Here is a 19,717-nt window from a genome sequence, read left to right as displayed (position 1 = left end):
GTTAATAGAGGGAATTTACTAAGAGAAGCTATCGAAAAGCCCCAAAAATATGTTAATTTTTTTTCATCATCATCGTTCTTCACAGAAAAGTTTGAATATGAGCAATTCAGAGAACAATTCTAGAATAAATCATCATACAACTCCCAGAAGAAAACTGGATAAGGAATAGACAGGCTGGACTCATCAAGGACAAACAGGCTGAACAAACTTAATTTCTTTCCATGATGGGTTTAGTAGCTTGGGGAGAAGCAGTATATTTAGATAAGCTTTTAACTCCATCTCACATAATGTTCTCGTAAGCAAGCTAGGGAAGCACAGCCTTGATGAAACATGTATAGGGTGTATGTAAATCTTTGGCAGCGTTAGCTTTGTTTATCAAGCTGTACCTTGAGAGCACTTAGAGTGACTCACTGCCAGGATGCAAGAGCACATCAGGTTTCGCAAACGACATACAAGGAAGTTGTATACAAGCTGGATGCCTAATTCAAAGAGAAAACTTGGCAAGGGCGGAAATGGCACAGTAGCTGTCTTCGGGTGTGTTGAAGTTATTGCAAAGAGAAAAATTCTCTATCATCTCAAATAGCCATAGTATACAGAACAAAGAGTAACATGTTGAAAGTTTTGTAAGGGAAAAGTGAGTTTAAGTATTAAATTAGATGCTAGGAAAACTTCCTAACAATAAGGACAGCAACAGAAGCTTTGCCATAGATTACGTGGGAAGGGTTTGCACTTGCCATCACTAGAAATCATTAAGAGAGGTATAGTTGATCCTGTCTTAGAAAAAAGGGCTAGACTAAATTACTTCTCCGGATCCCTTCCAGCATTATTTCTTTACGATTCTCACAGAAAAAAAAAAGAAATGATGTGAAGTTGATATCTTTAAATTAGAACAAAGATGGAAAATTCAAACATCAAGGGAAAAGAGAGCAGGTGGCTATGTGACTGATACAGGAATAATGAAAGAAAAAAAAGAAAAATTGAACAAAATATATTTTTAAATATTGCCCTCAAATTCTGCTCAATCTTGATCTTACTAGTAGGTGAAGAGTTAATTTTACTTGCTTTCTCTATGCAGGGCATCAAACCACAACTAGAGATTAAAAGATATAGCACTATTTTCATTCAGTAGATAGAAAGCCCTGTGGACACAAGAATGGAACAAGTAATTTGCAATGAACGGTATATTCAACTAATTCATCTGATTTTACAGCTTGTAGACTAGCTGTGAGCAGATGGAGGCTTCCTCAGATTGCTGTATTATTTAAGTTTATGGTCTGAAATATTTTTGTTTTGTTTTGTTTTGTTTTGTTTCCTAGGAAATCATGACAAAATAATGTAAATTTGAACCACTATTTAGTTTTACTTGAATTGATAATCTCATGGCATTTTTTTCCTGTTCACCCATCAGATGAGTGGTCACAAATACAAAGTTAAACATCCCACCTGCGTTCCAGATTCCACGCTAGTAATAACATAAGCACTTGTGTTCCACCCACATCTGACAACACTCACTGGATGATCTCAGARCAAATTTTAAAATATAGTTGAAAGTTACAATACTCTTGAGTCTGATAACTCTACCACCAATTCTCTGGATAGATACAGTTATCAGAGCATGAAACGGTTGTGCCAGATCCCTCTTAGACAGTCAGTAGCTGATATACGAACAGATCTGGAAGTCAGGACAGACTACAGACATGAGTCACTCAGCTGAGCAATTTTGAGCTTCACAACAGGAAAGGCCATTTATTTCCTCTTCTAAGGCTGAAGMTGTCTTTCTTGAAATGCTTTTTTGCTTCAAGTTAGATACCGTGCTTATCTGGTTTGCAGTGGGAGCTGAATACAAATGATAATCCACTAAAAAGGAAAACATTTCAGGCAGCTAAACAAAAGAAAACTGAACATGAAAGGTAAAACAGAACTCAAACAGAAATTAATATGTTTTGAATCTTTACAGTAGGTTCCCAGCTACCTAGTTGCTCAGCCAGTCTATTTATAAGTAGGCTGTCTTCAAAATGAGAGCATAGCCAGAACAAAAAAAAAARRWTTTTTTTTTTATTCTGTCTTTAAGTTAGCTGTGTAGTGAGATCCTGATCTTGTCAGAAGTGGAAATCTGGTCTGGAGAATGATCATACAAGCCACCAGCAATCTTAAGGAACCAGAAGTACTGTCACTGCCCAAGAAGCAAGGCACAACCCAGTGCATCTGCCACAATGCAAACTCCAGTCAAAACACGATCCTGTCTTTCCCTTGCTCAGTTAATTACCCAAAGCTTTAAATATCACAGTAATATACAGTATACATAGTATAAATATAGTTGGAGCTATAACGAGACTGCAGCAGCCACGCATAAAAGACCTAGTAGTGTTTACATTTTCTATCATCTCCTCCTATTGAGTGGCAGCCTTTATCTAAAAGCTTTTAATGCAAACAGAGATGAATGTGTCACTGCGTCTGTGCTGTGACTTAAGTTTGCAATAGCTGGAGGAGTACGAGGGTACGTGCCTGAGATATAATGCTGTTTGACTTCTGGAAAGTTATTTACCCTATGCAGCATTTTTTCCTTCAGAACCAGTTCTCCGTGTCTCCAGGGCATGCTGTCAGAGTACTTGCTTTTTACTCCATTAGCACATTCAGTCAGAGTGTTGTCAGAGACCTTTAAAATCAGGCTTAGTATGGAGTTAGTAGGGTTTTTGTGTCCTGTGTCCCTTTTTAACAGGTGTCCTTACATTCTTTGGGGAGTTCATAGCCCCCGATACACTCTGTGTAAGTAAATATGTCAACTGGATACTTCATATTTTTTGTATACAGCACCATCTCCAAAGAGGATATTAACACAGATGCTACATAAAATTTGAACGACCTGGAGATGAGTGGCAAATTCACTGAATTTCACTATGGTGGTGTCAGCAGTGCTGGTGACTGTTCGTTCCCTTTGTAGCTCCATTCTTTATACGCCTTAAAATCAAACTCTGCAGGGAGCTGAGTGGTCAGAATGAAGCATGGAAACACGCATTTGCATTGCAATGGTTAAAACTARAGGAGTCTAGGCAGAAGGGGAAAGAATATTTCCCCTGAAGGCACAAGAAGCAAATACAAATACAAATTTTCCAGTCTGTAACCTGAGGTGCTACATTTGTGGGAGACCAAGAGCTGCTGGGAAAGGGCAAGAGGGAGAATGTCCTAACAGAGAGATTTTACTTTTCAATGTTAAAAGTCAATGAATGAGCTAGCATTAGGGTGCATCTGCATGGGAATCATGTCACTTCATGCAGGTGAAAGTATCATATTTGTTATCGTATTTGCCTTTATGCCTCTGCTCTGCTCTGGTCTCTCTTGCGTACAGCATCATATCAGAGCAGGTCTGCATGATCTTTGCGGAAGACACTGGGACTTCTCCTGTGAGGGATGAGGACATAGGTGGACCTCAAAAGATGACAAGCAAAAGTGAGTTAGATTTCTGTTCAATGTGAATGGCAGAGGGGARAGAAACACCAAAGAATCTATAACCCCAAGCCTTTTTACCACAGAATAAAAACCGAACAGAGGCAAGGCGTGGGACACRTGCCTCTAAGCCGCTATAAATCCCTAAATGGATTGCACGCTGTATAAAAGGAAGGGGAAATAGGCCAAGCCTGCAGTGGGCAGCAAGCTGAAAGGCTGCAGCTAACAACGCGCTTCGGGGAATTGCAGTGCTTCGAGGCTGATGCGTTCGGGCGCTGTTCTTCGCTGCTTAAACGAATAACAATGCTACAGCACCACGGCGAGGCAAGTCTTTGATACCGCCCTGGTTTTCCGTCGGGCATTTCGCTCGGCGGCATCTTTGTCCACAGAACGCTTCTCTCCTCCCCGCACGATGCGACGCGTTGCCGTGCCCGGGCAGACCCGCCTGGGTTTGCAGGTGTTAAAGSCTACAACTGCTCTTACCAGTTTTAACAGGGTTAAAATACTGAAATATGCACATTTTAGTGCATATTGCAACCCCCTGGGAAGTATTTTGTTGTCTGTTATTAGCAGGTATATTAGAGAGGGCAGATGTGGGATGCTACGTGTGTTAAGGACTCCCCGACACTCCTTATACGTCCTAATCCACTGAGCACAATACACTCCTTTACCAGGAGCAGCTGGTCCTTAAAGGGTGTGAGCTGAGCTGAAAGATCTGGGTCTAAAAGGGATCAAAGCATCCATGCAGGGTTGAAATTGTAGTCTGCACATCCTGACTAGGCACTAATTTTGCTCTGACTACTAGATTCTGTTCTTCCTCCCTGCGACTGAGCCCACTGCTCAAGGGCCAGCATAACCCCAGCCAGCAATTTCATCAGTAATATGCCAAATGCCCCTGCCTGTCCACCGAGGAAGAATTCAAAATGCTGTCAGAAAGACAGCAATAAAATGGAGCAAAAGAGAAGGGTCAGCTCTTCTTGCAACATGAACACAGGAAACCCAACAGGGCCATCTCAAGGCAAAAGACAGTGCAAGTATAAATAACAGTCACRGAACTGTCAAGAGTAATACAGAGAAGGTAGCGCTTTAAAAGACAGTTATTCTGCCGATATTTAGAGGGGAATTAAATGAACAACTGGGGTAATTACAGCCCTGTCAGCCTGACACTGATCCCAGGCAAAATACTAGAGTGGCTGATATAACACTCAATTAATGAAGAGTTAGAGGGTAATTTAATAAAAGTCAGTTAGCATGACTTTAAAGAAAATAGCTCTTACTAAACTAATCCTTTTCTGATTAATTTAAAATACATTTGCTAGAAGAAATGAAGCTATGTAATGTAAGGCATTATGACTTCTGTAAGGCATTTGGTGTTGCACCACGTCGCACTGTGATTAAGCAAATACAAAAATACAGTATCAAGATAAAATAATGAAAATATTTAAAAACTGAACGGTAAACACATCTCCAATTTGACTGTAAATGGCAAAGCTTCATCAGGAGAATATGTTTCCARCATATTTCCAAGAATATATCTCCCCGAAGAGATGAGCAAGAATAAAACAGAAACTGCATCCTGATTAAGTCAACAGTAACATAAAGTAGATCAGCAAAGCTGAGAGATCACTGACAAGGAGCAAATGGAGTAACAAAGGGAAAGRTCCAGAAACTAGTAACATCATTTGAATTTATTGATAACACGCATGGTTTGCAGAAGAGGATGGCTGCATGATGAAACTCATCTAACCTCTCAATGGACCTCAAAAGGGTGTAAATGGCAAGTGGTGCTTAATGAAACGCAGAGGGTGGTAAGGCTGTAGGGCATAACAGCTCTACGTGGACTGGGTGGCAAGGTCTGTTCCCCCTTATGGTCAAACCTGTCCAGTCACAGGTGATGTGCGCAGTGCTAGCCTCTCTGTGTATTGTACCASTGTGGGACCAGTGGTGCTGGACAGCTTGCTCAGTGTTAGGAGGCACCTCCTTCCCTGRCTTAGCTTCTTTTTCTTCTCCAAGTGTTATCCCCAGGGCCTCCACGGAGGCTGCTGAGATTTCTCAGGGACTGATCTGAGTCATGACTCAACAACTCATGTCGTTTTCCAGACTATGCGACCAGAAGCTGCTACTAACTGTCAGGTTTTAGTGGTGTCACAGGTTCATATTTTGAATAGAGCTTTTATTAATTTCAGTCTTCACATCATTTACAATTTTTTAACAGTGGAATTTTGATATTCCTTTTGCAGCACAAATTATCATTCATCCATTGAGAATTTTTTGAAGTATTTGATAGGCTCTTTTCACATTGATATCATAAAACAACAGGGTTTGGACATGAGACTGTCAAGTTCGGAATCTGGTTCCTTGCTATTTCAAGAGATGGTTTTGAGAGTCAGACTTTTTATTAATACACTCACTGTCTAAAGCTGATGTAATCTCATGCTATGGTTTTAATTTCTCCCTTTGGTCGCTAGGGTATTTGAACCTTTATACAAATAAAAGCTGAACTATAAGAGGAAGTTCAATGCTTGYATTTATTTTCTGATCAGCATGCAATGAAGAAAATGCTTGTTTTCCTTTACGAGCTACTAAAAAAATCATGACAATACACCTGGGAGAGAAAATTAGACAGGGTTTCTCAGGGCCTTGTACAGTTGAAATTYGGATACCTCTAAGGGCAAAGTTTCCACGGCCACTCCAGGCAGTTTTTTCTTGTATCTAATAGGAATTTCCCTTGCTATAACTTGTGACTGCTGCCTCTTGTCCTTTTGCCAAGCACCTCTGAGCAGAGTTTGGACACATCTTCTCCTATAGCTGCTGCTTGGGCAGATGAAGACAACAGATATGCCCCCACCACACAGTCCCAGCTGCTATTCCACCAGTCCTTGCACCCAGCCACCACACATGCTCACCTGCATCGTGCCAGCTCACCCCGTGGCCCAGAGGCCAAACAGCATTTACCTCCTGCCCTCGAAGCCAGAACTTCTCTTCCTGAGACACCGCCAGTCCAGGAGCAATTTCCTTCTTTATCCATCACCTTTTTTCTTTTTTTTTTTTTTTTTTTGATAACTTGGATAAACAGGTCCATCCCTCCCAGAAAGCATAAAAGCTTCACATAGGTGTTGTCATCCTCGTTATACAAAGCAGGGCTTTCTGCATCGACCCAGGAGCAATGATTCAGCAGGGGACAACCAGCTCAGCAAGGACAGAGAGGACTTGACCTGCTGCAGGTGGAAACTGTGTAAAAAGAATGAAATGCCAGATGTTGAAGGGCGTGTAGCTTGGGACTGTAATATGGTAGGTGAGCTGTGTTACAGAAAAGCCATTTTTTTTCTTTAATTACCCACATGGTTTCACCACTGTTTCTCATTTTTTCCTGTCAAAATTAGATAAATACCAGTTATATGAATCTGTGCATGTCCCACTAAAATGGTCAAGTGCTGAAGTCATTCAAAATAGCCACTGAACTGTATGAGACTCAGTGCCAGAGGGAATCAGGGGCAGAAAAGATCTGTCAGCAAGGTCTCAGCAGCTCACTGAGGGGGAACAGACAGAAGAAGGAATATTTATCTTATATTGCACTAGTTCCAGATAAAACAAAGAAAACTGAAAGTATTCCTAGTATAACACTAGTAAGTTTTTTGCTATGCATTGTAGGCTCTTGTATCACTGCTTTCTGCACATTTATGCTCCCACAGTTAGCATCTTCCATTTTTAATTCAATGTATTGTTCTCATTTCATCACACCTTCAAGCCARCATATTCAGAAATGAGTGAGCAGCAGCAGGACACCTGCTTTGTGTCGCTGGGGCAGCACCAAACATCCCATCTGCAGCAGCGAGTCACCGCTTGTCCCCAAGGAAGCAGGTCTGTATTGTGCRTGCCCCAGCTTCTGCCACCACTGTTGTCCACCTGCCACTTATGTCCCTTCTGGGATGAGCCTGGTGAGATCTCTGGTGACTGGATGGAGTGGGTGATAGGCCTTACAGCTACTTCTGTAATTGCAATTAGAGGAACAGAATAATTTGCCATTTCCACCTCTGCTAGAGTAGGGCAACATAAAGCAGAAGGAAGAGGAAGCGGAAAAGTGAGATAGTTTTTTAATTGCTGTTCGCTTATTTTTCTTGTGCTTTTGGAATCCTAGATTGGTACTGTTTTGTCCTGGAGCCTGGCCAGCTCTGCAACAGGCCATGTCCTGGGAAACGCAGCCGGCCCAGGYCTCTTCTCTGACCCCCAGAGCAAACCTTTCCCCTTGCTAAGACAGAGCTGGTTATCCTTTCGGTGCTTTTAACAACCAGCCGCTGCTGGTTGCCCAGCCTGTCAGATGGCAAAGGAGACCTTCAGCTCAGGCATCACCTTTCAGCCTCAGCAGTCACATCTCGCAAAAACTTGACAAGACTCCCCTCTGGCCTGAATAACAACGCTTCRGAAAAATGCTCTGAATGCTCTGCTGCTGAAAGGGGAAAGTGGCGAAAGAGATTCTTGGGCGAAGTGTCATGCTTCGGGACCGGCGACGCGGTCTGGCTTGAACGCATCCGTCTGGGGAAAATCAGGGGAGGGCAGGTGGGCAGCGGGGCGGGGAGCGGWGCAGGCAGCTGGCTGTGCAGGTAGTGCGGCAGGCAGCAGTAGGAGAGGGCAGCAGCGGTGGGGACGGCAGCGCGGGCAGCGGTGCAGGCAGCGGTGCAGGCAGGCAGCGGTGCAGGCGGGCTCCCACCTGCTGGAGACAGGCAGCTCTTGCAGCCACTTTCCCAGGCTGCCCAAGCAGGGATCCCAGCGGGGTCCCTGAGGGCTGGGGCCTGGCTGGGCATTGCCCAGCCCCAACTGCAGCCTGCAAGGTCGGGGAGGAGGTGCAGGGTGGCTTGGAAGCAGCTCGAGGGGGAGCAACGCTGGGGTGTTCACGTGCTGGCTGCACTGGACAACTGGTGGCAGGAGTGGGAAAGGGGCAGATAAGCAAACCTCCCTCCCAAGGGAGAGAGGAGGATCGTTTTTCATGCAAAAATRTGACTAGGAGACCCTTCTTTAGTAGGCATGGGGCTTACGTGGGTGTCATTCATGTGATTTGGTGTATTAGGGGAATTAACCCTAGCATGAAAGAGCGAATATAACCAGATGTCTGTTTGCATCTGGAAGGAATCCTCTGAGAAAGGGAGAGGATAGGAAGAGGCCCATAAAATTGCCCAGCATGGGCAATGAGACAAAATTCAGGTTGCTACAGTCTCCTCCCATCCTARTATGTGGGTAAACAGACTTCAGGGTAGCCAGTCTAGCAGCTTCCATATGCATTAAAATTCACAAAGAGATGTGAAAAAAATTTGAACCTTTCTTCTCTCCCCTCCTTCAAAAGSTGTCACTCCTTGCAGAAACATTTAACATTAATGTTTTTTGTTTATAGGTTTGGTGTGAACAGGGTTTTCACTGAACTCTTTCAAACTTGAAAATGGGCTCTGATTTCTTTGGCCAAGCTCTTTCCCTTCCCTCTCCCTGGCAAAAGTGAGTTTGTTATTGAAGGTCTGGCACTAATGGCATTAGATTGCTAGGTCTTTAAAGGAAAATAATGTAATTATTTCAGAGAAACCCGGAGCAGACCTGCCTGATAACAGAGGAGACAGTGGTTTGAGGTGCTCTGGGTAAGGACCCAAAATGCAGACTCTGGGCCTGTATCGTGGCAAGCTYATGGCTTTGCAGCACAACATGCTGATATCGGCCCAGAAATAGTCAGGAACTGCAGAAATCTCCTCAGGAAATCCAGTCCTTGGTATGTAGGAATAGGATGGCTGAGTTYTGTGCTGAGTATATGAAGCATGACATGTTTGGGAAAATAACATGCCTTTGCCAAAAGAAAGACTATTCTAAGAGCAGACGTTGGTTTTGATTTCGATGAGAAAGTGAAATTTCCATGATCAGGAATGAAAACATAACATGATTACACTCTTCCATGGATTATAGCACTGGAATCACTGTAGAAAATTAAATTGTGGAAGTTTTTCTTTTTCCAAATATGTAATATTTCAAAGTGTGCAAAGGGTCTTGGGATGCACTTTCACTGTTTTATTGGGCTTACCCACATCTGTGGCTGAAAACTGCTTTACAAGATGGAGGGAGCTGTGCCTCTTTCTAGGCTCCCTAAAGGACAAACCGAGATCTCCCTGTACACAGTGGAGCCTAGGTAGGATCACCATATTTCTGGCAGAGAAAAAAGTAGTGATGGACAAATATACGGGAGCGCTGTGAAGAGCAAGGAGATGTGCAAAACCTGCCCATGATACYCCAGCACATGAATGCTGAGCAGTTTGGTAACATGTGATTTCCTGCTTTATTGCCTATAATGGTGCCCAGAGAAGATTGTATTTCTCAGTGATTTCACCTAAAGAGATCAAAAAGCCCTAMACACCCAGAATCTTCTTCCACTTTTTGCATGAAAATCAAAAGCATCAGCAAAGCTTGGCCTTTTTTTTCCCTGTCATTCCTCTCTGTTCCTTTATTCTTAGCGTCTTTTAACAGCAAGACTGAGTAAGGAAATGAAATAAAAGCAGAAGACTGAAAAGTAAATATTTCTAAAACAAAGTGTTTTGAGATAGATTTTTTTTTAACTTGATTCTTTTAGAACACCCAAACCAGGAATGTATTGGCATTTCTTTGACAGATTATCTGGTCTTTTTTGTCTTGCTCTAGTGCCAGAGCAAGTAAAAAAAACAGTAGTCTTTACCATGCACATGCTTTCTGTGAGGGCTTCCCCAGCTGCATCCCAAAGCTCCTCTCTCCGCTTGACATCCAATACGTTGTCGAGCGTGCCAGGTGCAGAAAGGCGATTACCCGCCTGCCGGCTGGCGTCCTTTTAGCAGCAACGTCTTTTCCAGGCCAAACAAAGCATTAGAAAACACGTAAAGAGAGGTTCAGCATTTTCTGAGAGATGATGAAGGTGATCTACCGGGTCTGCTCCATCTCTGATGTTGATGGTCAAACGCTTTCATCTCCTCACTCTGTTTAACTGCAGCAACGTTTTCCCGTAGCTGTGACCGTGGCCTGTAATGCCTGTTGCGGTGCAGGTAGCCTCAGCCCTATTTGCATACGCTTCTCACACTTACATATTTAATCTGTTTTCTGCAGCTTGACAGCACTGGAAGAAAAGAAGAAAGCAGACGCCAATGTCTACAAGATGCTGGCTGGCCCAGCCTTTTCTCATTTTCCCGGCTGAGACTCGGCAGCGTGTGGGCTGCTGCTCACCCCGGGGAAGCCTTGTTTGTCCCGTGTACAGGGTACAGCTTGTTGTTTTCTTTTTTCCCTACTTTATGAGTATTTAATTTAAATCAAGATACTATAAGATCTAAAATGCTGGAATAAAACGGAATAATTCTTTCTTTAATCTATAATATTAAATTCCTTCCAAATGTTTCCTATGAGATCACCAACAAATCAACAGGATAACTCCTATCAGATTATCAGTAAACTTAAATAGTAATAAAAACCAATACTCACAAGTATAAGTCATGCTTGCTTTCCAGTATGCAAGTCAGTTTTATTATATCAATATTCTAGGCTCACGGGAAAAACATAATGATTTTTCTTCTTCATCAGTGATTATTATTGACATTTCTGTGGATTTGGCTTTGCAGTCAGTTTTGCTTTTAATCTCAGGCTTTTAGGAGGGTATCGCAGCTTCTTGGGCCAGGATACAGATGCTTCTGTAAGTCCTCGCCTGCAGGGAGCCTGGAGAAAGGGTAAAACAAAGTATTTCCCCCCACCAAGCAGAGCCCAGAAGTCAGCTCCTGAAGCTGTATCTCAAGGAACGTCCTAAGGGTGGACAAGGACATTAATGGGCCGGTATTAAATGCAATCGCTTTCGAGTGGGAGAAGTACCAGGAGCCTCCCGAGGGCCGTGAGCGTGAAAGCCTGCATGGGTTACGCGGGGATTCAGAGAGGCAAATTTCTGTCCTTTAGTTTGCCRTGTGTCCGGAATGGGCTGCGGGACAGATCCTGCGGCCAGGTTAAAGTGACGTTGTCCAAGAGCCCGGATGCGGGGGCCCGCGCGGTTCCTTGCACGACTAGCCACCGGCTCCGCCGCAAAGCCCGCGGGGAGGCGGAGCACATCTACRTCACCAGGCGATGATTTAACGTATTGTACTCTTTAGGAAATAAATTCAGTCCTCCTGGAACTGGGATCTGACTTAGACTGGATGAATCATAACCTTTAAAAATGAGACTTTTTTTTTTCTTTTTTCGTCTATTTTTCCTGCAGAACAAAGCCGGATTTAAAGGTCTGCTGTGGGTGGATGATTGCAACCCTTGATCCACTGCCAACAGCATTATATTACATAAAGAGTTTTTTTTTCTTCATTACGAATTAATCTGTGCTAACCAACTGTCAACTGCTGGTAATGACAATTTATTAACATGCTGCCCTCTCTGAACTAGGGGCATTTAACTGACTTATTACATTAGATGTAATATGAAAATGCACTTATATATATCCCAGATACACATGGGCTTGCGGCCTGTCCACCCACGTGTGCACTGACATAGGAGAGCAAGGGTGGCCGCAGCAGCACCCAGCTGGCCGGCAGCCCAGCCCAGCTCCCACCTCTCTTGCCACACTTGCCTCCACCCAAAAGCAGAGCTAAGAAAACCCACCCGCCTCTTGAAAACTCCAATTTGAAGTATACCGGGGGATTTGCCACCATGGCAGGAGCTAAAGTTTGCTRTGATGCAGAAGGCATGGAAGAACCCTTATAGGCGTCTATGGGATGCATTMATTTGTTTACGGTTAAGTGAGGGTGGGGGGTTTATTTTGCCCTACAAAATTTTTGTAAATGCTCAAAAACCAGTTACTTTTGAGGCTACCAAAAAATCTTAGCAGATTTTATGAAAAAGATGGAGTGCTGCTCCTGGAGGAGCTATTGTCTCTAAGCAGTATAATGACATTTAATGAAATAGATCCCCCAAAAAATCAAATTCCAACCTCAACCTCAACCACTATTTCTAACTTTGTGCGGAGAGTTGGCCCTCTCTGCAGAGATGTCCTCTGCACTGCATAGGAAAGTGGGGTGAAAGAATGTATCTGCTCCCTTCACAGCTCCAGGAGAGTCTCTACAGGATCAGAAACTGGCCTGCTCACCAGAGCAACCTCATCCTTTTCACTAGTCATTGAGATTTGACACAAAAAATGATGCACAATCTCTCCTTTGGTGGTTATCATTCCCGTTTGTGCTGGGTGTTGCTGTCTGTGGGCCAAAAGAAGAGTAACAGCAAAGCAGAGGATGCCTGTGCCAGCGCTGCTGGTTCTCTGAATGCCCAGGGTATGTAGGCAGAGCTGTAGCTTATTTAGCAGAAAAGCAGATGGAGCTAGAGAAATGCACAAACTTCTGTTAGACCAATCTACGCAGTTGATACCCATCCCCAGACCCTGCCCTGCTACTTCTTGCGTGGAAGGAAACGATGCAAGCTGGTTGGGGCCATACTGCTTGAGTGCAACAAGGCTTTTGCAAGGCTTTGCTATTAGCAAGCTAAGGACACTTTGAAGAGGGACGCAGACAGAGAGGAGGCTGTTTAGTCCAGAGGAGGGAAGAACAGCAGGAAACCTGCTAGATACCTGCAGATACGTAAAAAGTATAAAACCTTTCTTTCATACCCACTGCAAGCCAGRCAAGGAATAACAGACCTGAGTTACAGCAAGGGAGATTTAGTTTGGATCCCAGTAAACACTTTCTAATTTTAAGGCCGGTTAACCACGGGTATAAACTGCCTGGGGAGCTTGTGGGATTGCAGGTTTTTAAGAACAGACTGGACAAGCATCTGTCAGAAATGATTTAAGTACAGTCGATCCTGCCTTCAGGCAAGGGAACAGGCTGGTTGGCCTCTCAACATCCCTGCCAAACCTACTCTCTGTATGACTGCTGTGGCAGAGCCCTGCACACCAGCCTGTTTCCCGTTGCAGGGCCATGTCCCTCATCTGCCCTTGCACCGGGCTGYGAAGTGTTGGTGTAGGAGCCCAGGCGAGCACACAGCCCCGCTGGGCCTCACTGTGCTGCATCGCACCAGCATCAGCTACCTCTTCCCTGCTCCCTCTGTCCTACTTGTCCTTCCCTTCTCAACAGCTGCCATCAGCCTGCTTGTGGGTCCTTCCTGTTCTCCTTCACAACCCACTTGTACCTCATGGGAAGAAGAAACAAGGGATAGACACCAACAGCAACATTTCCSTTATGGAAAATGCAGCTGGGTCCAACCAGTGCTGATCATGGTAGACACCAGAAAAGGGTTGGCTGCTTGACAGTAAGTGCMTGTGAAATCTTCCAAGTTTGTTATCTGCTTTAATTAGAGTGGRCAGAGGGGAAGGCTAGTATGAGAACCAAGAACAGTTTGGACGTCACAGCACTGAGCATAACTAGATAGCCAGCAGGCTCTACCAGCCTGAATTCTCCCTAAAAAACCTGTGGGGAGAGGAAGATACATAAAACTGTGCCAACACCAGCTTCGGTTGCAGCATCCAAACCCCTGAGTTAGCTTTAGATTAGTTTGCTCCCTCCACTCATGACCATGGGCTCAGAGTCTAACAATTTCTCTTCCCTTGCCCAGGTCAGTATTAGGCCATAGCAAAGTTCCCCTTTTTTCCTCTTCTSCTCCATCCCTTTCCTTCCTTCGCTTAATCTCTATTAAATTGTTCTATGAAAACTGGAAAARTTTTGACAGGAAGCTTTCTTCTTCTTGCGTTGAATGTATGAGTAGTTTGCATGTGGCCTTGYAACCTTCTCAAACACCGAGGAGGATTAAAGCCAGGTTGCCCATTTCAGGAGCACTATTGAGCCACATCATAGATTAAGGTATCTCCATTTCTGAGTGCTTCTTGCAGCCACCAGTTTGGCATGCGTTGCGAATGCATACTGGTTAAGTCCACACAAGGCAAGGGAGAGGGAGGCAAATGTAGTTTGTGAATTTGGAGATGGGATTTGCATGAGATGTGTATTAGGGTATTCAGCTCTGCCCAGGCCAGAGACCAGATGCACATCTGGCAGAAACCATCMGGCTTCTGGGGAGCCTCAACACTTTGAGCAGAGATGTCCTGGAGTAAGTGTGGGCTTTCTAGGGGCTGGGCAGCAGCTCAGTTGTAAGGTAAGAAGATGAGRAATGAAATTCTGGATTTCAAGTGCCTCCTGAGTGGCTGCTAGAGTCTTGATGATACTGGTGGGTCTAGCAGCAGAAGACAATCTGCACCCACAAGCAACCAAATGCCAYTTGCAGGGCAAGCAGGCTGCCACCCTAACCTGAACCTGAGAGCCAGCTGGGCCAGGCCCCTCTTACAGCTTCTCCCTTGGTCAGAGGATGAAAAGCTTGGTGACGACTTGCCTAAATTCCTCACTGATCCAGGGAAGATAGTCCCAGCATCTGTCAATGCAGCACGCCTACATGACCTTGCTTGATACCTGAAGTGAGTTTAAGCTTCAGACTTCACTCTGAGGCTGTTTCCTTCCTGTCTGATATTAAATAATAGAATAATGTTTCTATTCGTAATAGGCTGTTTTACCTCCTTCCAATTAACCTGTTACAGATTGTTAAACTAATTGGATTCACACAGTAAGGGAATGGCCTCACAGACAAGGTTTATACCTGGAAAACAGCCACAGTGATTTCTTCCACTGGCAGAGCACCCACACAAAGATGTTTTCCATTGGAGCTGTTTGTTAGTCACAGACTTTGATGGCTTTTGTCACCAGCTGTGACGTGGGAAGAATATTGACAGGCTGTATGGTTTACGTCAGCTCCCACAGGACCAAGGAAGAGAAAGCACAAACACTATGGCTGTGAGTAAAGAAAAGCTGGAAAAGTGAGGAACAGCTAATGGCTTGGCAAAATACTGCTTTTGGCACATCATAAAAATACTTACTTTCTTTCGATCGGGATTTTTTTCCTTGTCTTGCCTCTTTTCCTTTCCCTTTTTTYCTCTTTTTTATGGAATTTAATTAAAACACTTCTTTGCTGGCTGTGTGGGAAGAAGAGAGGCTACCCTTTCACATTTCAGTCTCTTGTGGTTATGCTAACCGTATCGGGGAGCCCAGGCATAAGGAGGAAGGATTTGTTCCCTGCCTCCAGCACAACGACGTCTCCAAGGGTGGGAAAGGTGCAGGAAGAGCCCTTCTGTGGGAAGGTGAGCTGGGAAAGGTCATGCTGCTTGGTGGCATCACCAGCGCCCACTCCTGGCCCAGCCGCTGGAGACCACAGTGCTGCAGCACTGGGGAAAAGTCTGTTTTCCATCCTTGGCAGCTGAGTTTTTGCTTGCTGAGCACGCTCCATTTCCATTTAACAGTTCAGTTAAAAATCCAGTTGCACAGTTTTCATGTCCTCTGTCAGCTACAGCAAAGAGCACCTGAGAGCACAGGGCAGACCACTGGGCCCAAAGTAACGAGCAGAGGCCCCCATTTCAATCCTTTCCTCTGCCTTCTGTGTCTCTGCACCAACCCCTCTCCAAACGATCCAGTGCTCTGAGCAAGGGCTGTTCTCCTCCTYCTCCTCTGTTGGACATCTTTGAGAGGTCTGACATGGCAGATGTCTGACCATGAAATCCTGCAAACAGCAGACTTCTGCAGACCAGGGCCCTGCTTTCCTTCATGGAGAAAAATCATACAGATAGCACCCTCCACAGAAGAGGAGTGTTCAGCGTAAARTGTTGATCAGATCAGAGAGCCCTAGGGGCAGGCAGATACTTACCCAGAAAAGCCTGTTCCACCACTGAGGTCCAAGCATGGAGGAAATGTCCATTGTCACCTTCTCCCAGGTGGCAGTGTGCATCACTATCACAGATGTGGCTGTGGATTGACCACCCTGAGATAGTTATGGTCTCCAGTAAGGAGTTTCCTTTTCTTTGCATACAGTCTTAAATCTCCTCCTCAGCCCCCATCTGAGCACCTCTCAGCATGCATTAAATGCCAAAGCTATTCTCTGTTGCAAATGAAATGGTCTTTCTCTTGTCCAGCTCCTTGGAGTCTGTTTTTTCTGACCACTAATGCCTGAATAAGTCTGCCTTTTCTATTTTGTGGAATGGCAGCTGTTCTGAAACTGTAAATGGAAAAGAAGCAATGTTTTTACTTGGAGGCCATTGCCAATGCAATCCATGTGCAGCATAAAAGGTCTCCTTCCAATGGCACCATATAAAAATGTGGTCATTATGTACCTTACCAAAAAAGGYTTAAAATTTTTTGTTGAAATGAATTTGGACCCTACTAATAATCCAGACAGAATGGAAAGAGCCAGGAGGCTAGAGAGTTTTACAACTTTAACGGTTTGTCCCATTTCCCAAAATATATTTGTTCAAGTAATTCAAACTGTCGTTACAATTAACTTGTCCTTTCATTTCCCTCTCTGAATTCCCTCTAAGCTAAACATGYAATTTTCTTCTATAAATCTGTGTGACAAGTAGAGCAGTAAAATCTTTTTTTCTTTTTCACATTATTTATATGCATTTTCCACAAGCACTTTTCCTAAGCTGATTTCTATGGTTCCAAGTGCATGGATCAACACTTAGAGTCCCCTAAAAGACCCAAGGAAAATTGGACAAGTCTTCAATATTTTCTCAAAGGCAGAAAATTTTAACAATTGGGCTTCCGATAGCCTGTTAAGGACTTTGCTGCTTGCTCTGAGGAGCAGGGATGTCCTCTTTCATGCATCCCTTGTAAAGAGAGGGTGGAGGATAGCTTTGGTGACCTGCAGACAACATGGCCCTGCCTCTCCAGAGGCATGCGGGACATGCSAAAAGGCTGGAGGGAAACCTCCAGACTGTCCAGGACTTGCTGTACTTTCTGTCACTCTRGAGAGACTTTTCCCAGGGTTTTCTTCACCTGAGGTTCTCTGTGAGCAGAAAAATGTAACCCCGGGTCCCTGAGCCTCAGCCCCCATGGCAAGAACTGCTGAGTTTGGTGGTCACTCCTGCACCTCCGCAAAAGCTAGACGTGGAGAGCAGCACCCTGCTCTTCTCGTGCATGGTTTCTCTCTCCACCATCCTTGCTTCAGCTGAAATGGTAACTCCTCTACCCAGGAAAGCATTGACTCTGATACTGTATTTCAAATACCATTTTTTTAAAGAAATTTATCAGGTTAGTGTGAGACTGAATGATATGTTAATTTTAGTAGTATTGAAGTCTTGTTAAATACATTTTTCACTCCTTTAAATTTTAGCAGGGCAGTATCCCACTTAGCTACACCATGCTTTACTGTAATCTTTTCATCGTGGAAATTTGATAGACAAAAGTCATTAATCAGTAGTCGTGGTATCAATCTAGTTTATGTGCATTTCTTTTTAGTCTTATTATCTGAATTAGGCATAATAGCTAAGATCTGGCAGCTGGGATCTAAGAGCAGTTTTATCCTCCCTTAGAGACTTCAGAGGCACAAAGGAGGAAGTAAATGACCAGTTCTCATTTAAAGWCAAACAGAGATTGAGAAATCTACCTGCCATTTGGGCTTTTGAAAATGTCCCTTTAAATCTGCAGTAATTATTAAAATTTCTTCCATTGTGGGYTGCTGTTTTTACAAAAGGTCTCTGCAGCTTACAGGTATAATTAATGGCTCAGTTTTGCCAAGGAGCTTTGCATACTTACAAGTACTTGCATGCTTCCACTGAATTTCTTGTCTTTTGAGATTGGTTTTTATTTAAATTCAGTTACAAATGAGGTGTTTATTCAAATTCTTTACCAGCAGGCATTAACTTTAAGTTAACAGAGCTCCGTGTAGAATTAAAGTAATGTGTTAAACCTCACACAGTGTAATGGGCTCATTTCCACCCTTTCCATTTGTCATTTTATTACCAAGTTTGATTGAAGAAATCAGCAGACCAACTGTACAAGCAATTTAGCATCAGCCTTCCTTGCACACTTCTCAACACAGCCTTCTTCAGAAGAAAAAGGTTAAGAGAACCCATATTTTTTAATTATGGAATAACTCAGCAGTGCCCCACTTCTGAGCCCTTGGCTGGCCAATTCAAAGCCTTTCTTCAGTCCAACATTTTCCTGTGCATAATAAATGGTAATTTACATACAATATGTTACAATTTCATGTACGTAGACTGTTTAACATAGRTACACATCCCAGTGTCTTCCTTTGCTATAAGTTACATGCATGTACATTATACATATGTAAACATATATCTAGTTGCTTGCTTTCACAGCCATGATTTGGTTACACAGAAGTAAGTAAAAGCACTATCCAGCCAGATACAGAGTGAGCTGGGCTGACRTTTTCTCTCTTCACAGTTGGACTCGGTTATTCAGAGATGGTGTGTTCACCAGTGGGCTTTCTGCACCCTCAACCCTTACGCACATCTGAAAATCCTGTCTGGGGGTAAGTTAATCGTCCAGGTGCTCAGGGCTTCACCAAATCAGGCTGCATCCATCCAACAGTGCCTAATGGTAGGCATTGCTTCTCAAAACGCTGGTTGGAGCTAGCAATTGGAAGTCAAATAGTGCCGGCAAAGCCTCTTCTAACGCTAGAGAGATGAAAGAAGAAATGCACGTCCAGCAATCACACTCCAGCTATTTGCTCTGGCTGCATGCCTAGCCAGTCTCCTCCTAGCAGGCAAGAAAATACAATTCATAAGCTATAGGATGCAGGCGTCTTTGTTGTATTTGCATCTGCACRCTTTATCTTTTGTTTTAACCAACAATGAGCATAAGCAGTGCCCAAGATAGAGACTTCTTTTTGCTTTTAATTAAAAAAATACCCTCCTTGAGRATTTTATGGGCTATGTGATTGTGGCTGGTAGAAACAAACATGGATATTTCCTTATACACCAACCTCTACCAGTTATACACATGCATATAAAAGAAGAGTAAGATACCCTCTTCAAAACAGGGTTTTTTAGGTAGAATTTAAATTATAGGTAGCACTAGTGCAAAAGGTGATAGGATATAAGGAACTGCCTCTGCCACCACATAAGTTTTAAGGGAGAGAGAGATAATAAAAATAGATGGCAAAGTAAAGCACTAGGTCTTTTCTTGTATGGCAGGAGGTATTATTCATGGACAATGTTTACTTTTTGGCTGTTGGGCTATGTTTAGATACCACCACCACCCCCAGATTAAATGTGGCCTGTTCACTCTTCCAATTGGCTGATACAACTGAAACGGTTTTGTCTTGTGCATGTTGATATCGTATTAGATCTTTTCGATTCCTTCCAGCTAGACTGATTCAGAGGATACAGCTGAAGAATTCACTGGTAACTAAGAGAAAATACTTCAGACTCCTGCAAGGTTTCATGTTCCAAAACCACAGTTGTTCTTCACGCATATGAAAGTTAAGC

This window comes from Rhea americana, unplaced genomic scaffold (genome assembly GCF_003343005.1).
Source record: "Rhea americana isolate MKP2758 unplaced genomic scaffold, rheAme1 scaffold_55, whole genome shotgun sequence".
Taxonomy (NCBI): Eukaryota; Metazoa; Chordata; class Aves; order Rheiformes; family Rheidae; genus Rhea; species Rhea americana.
The sequence above is the reverse complement of the archived record's forward strand: the minus strand, read 5'-3'. Positions refer to the sequence as shown.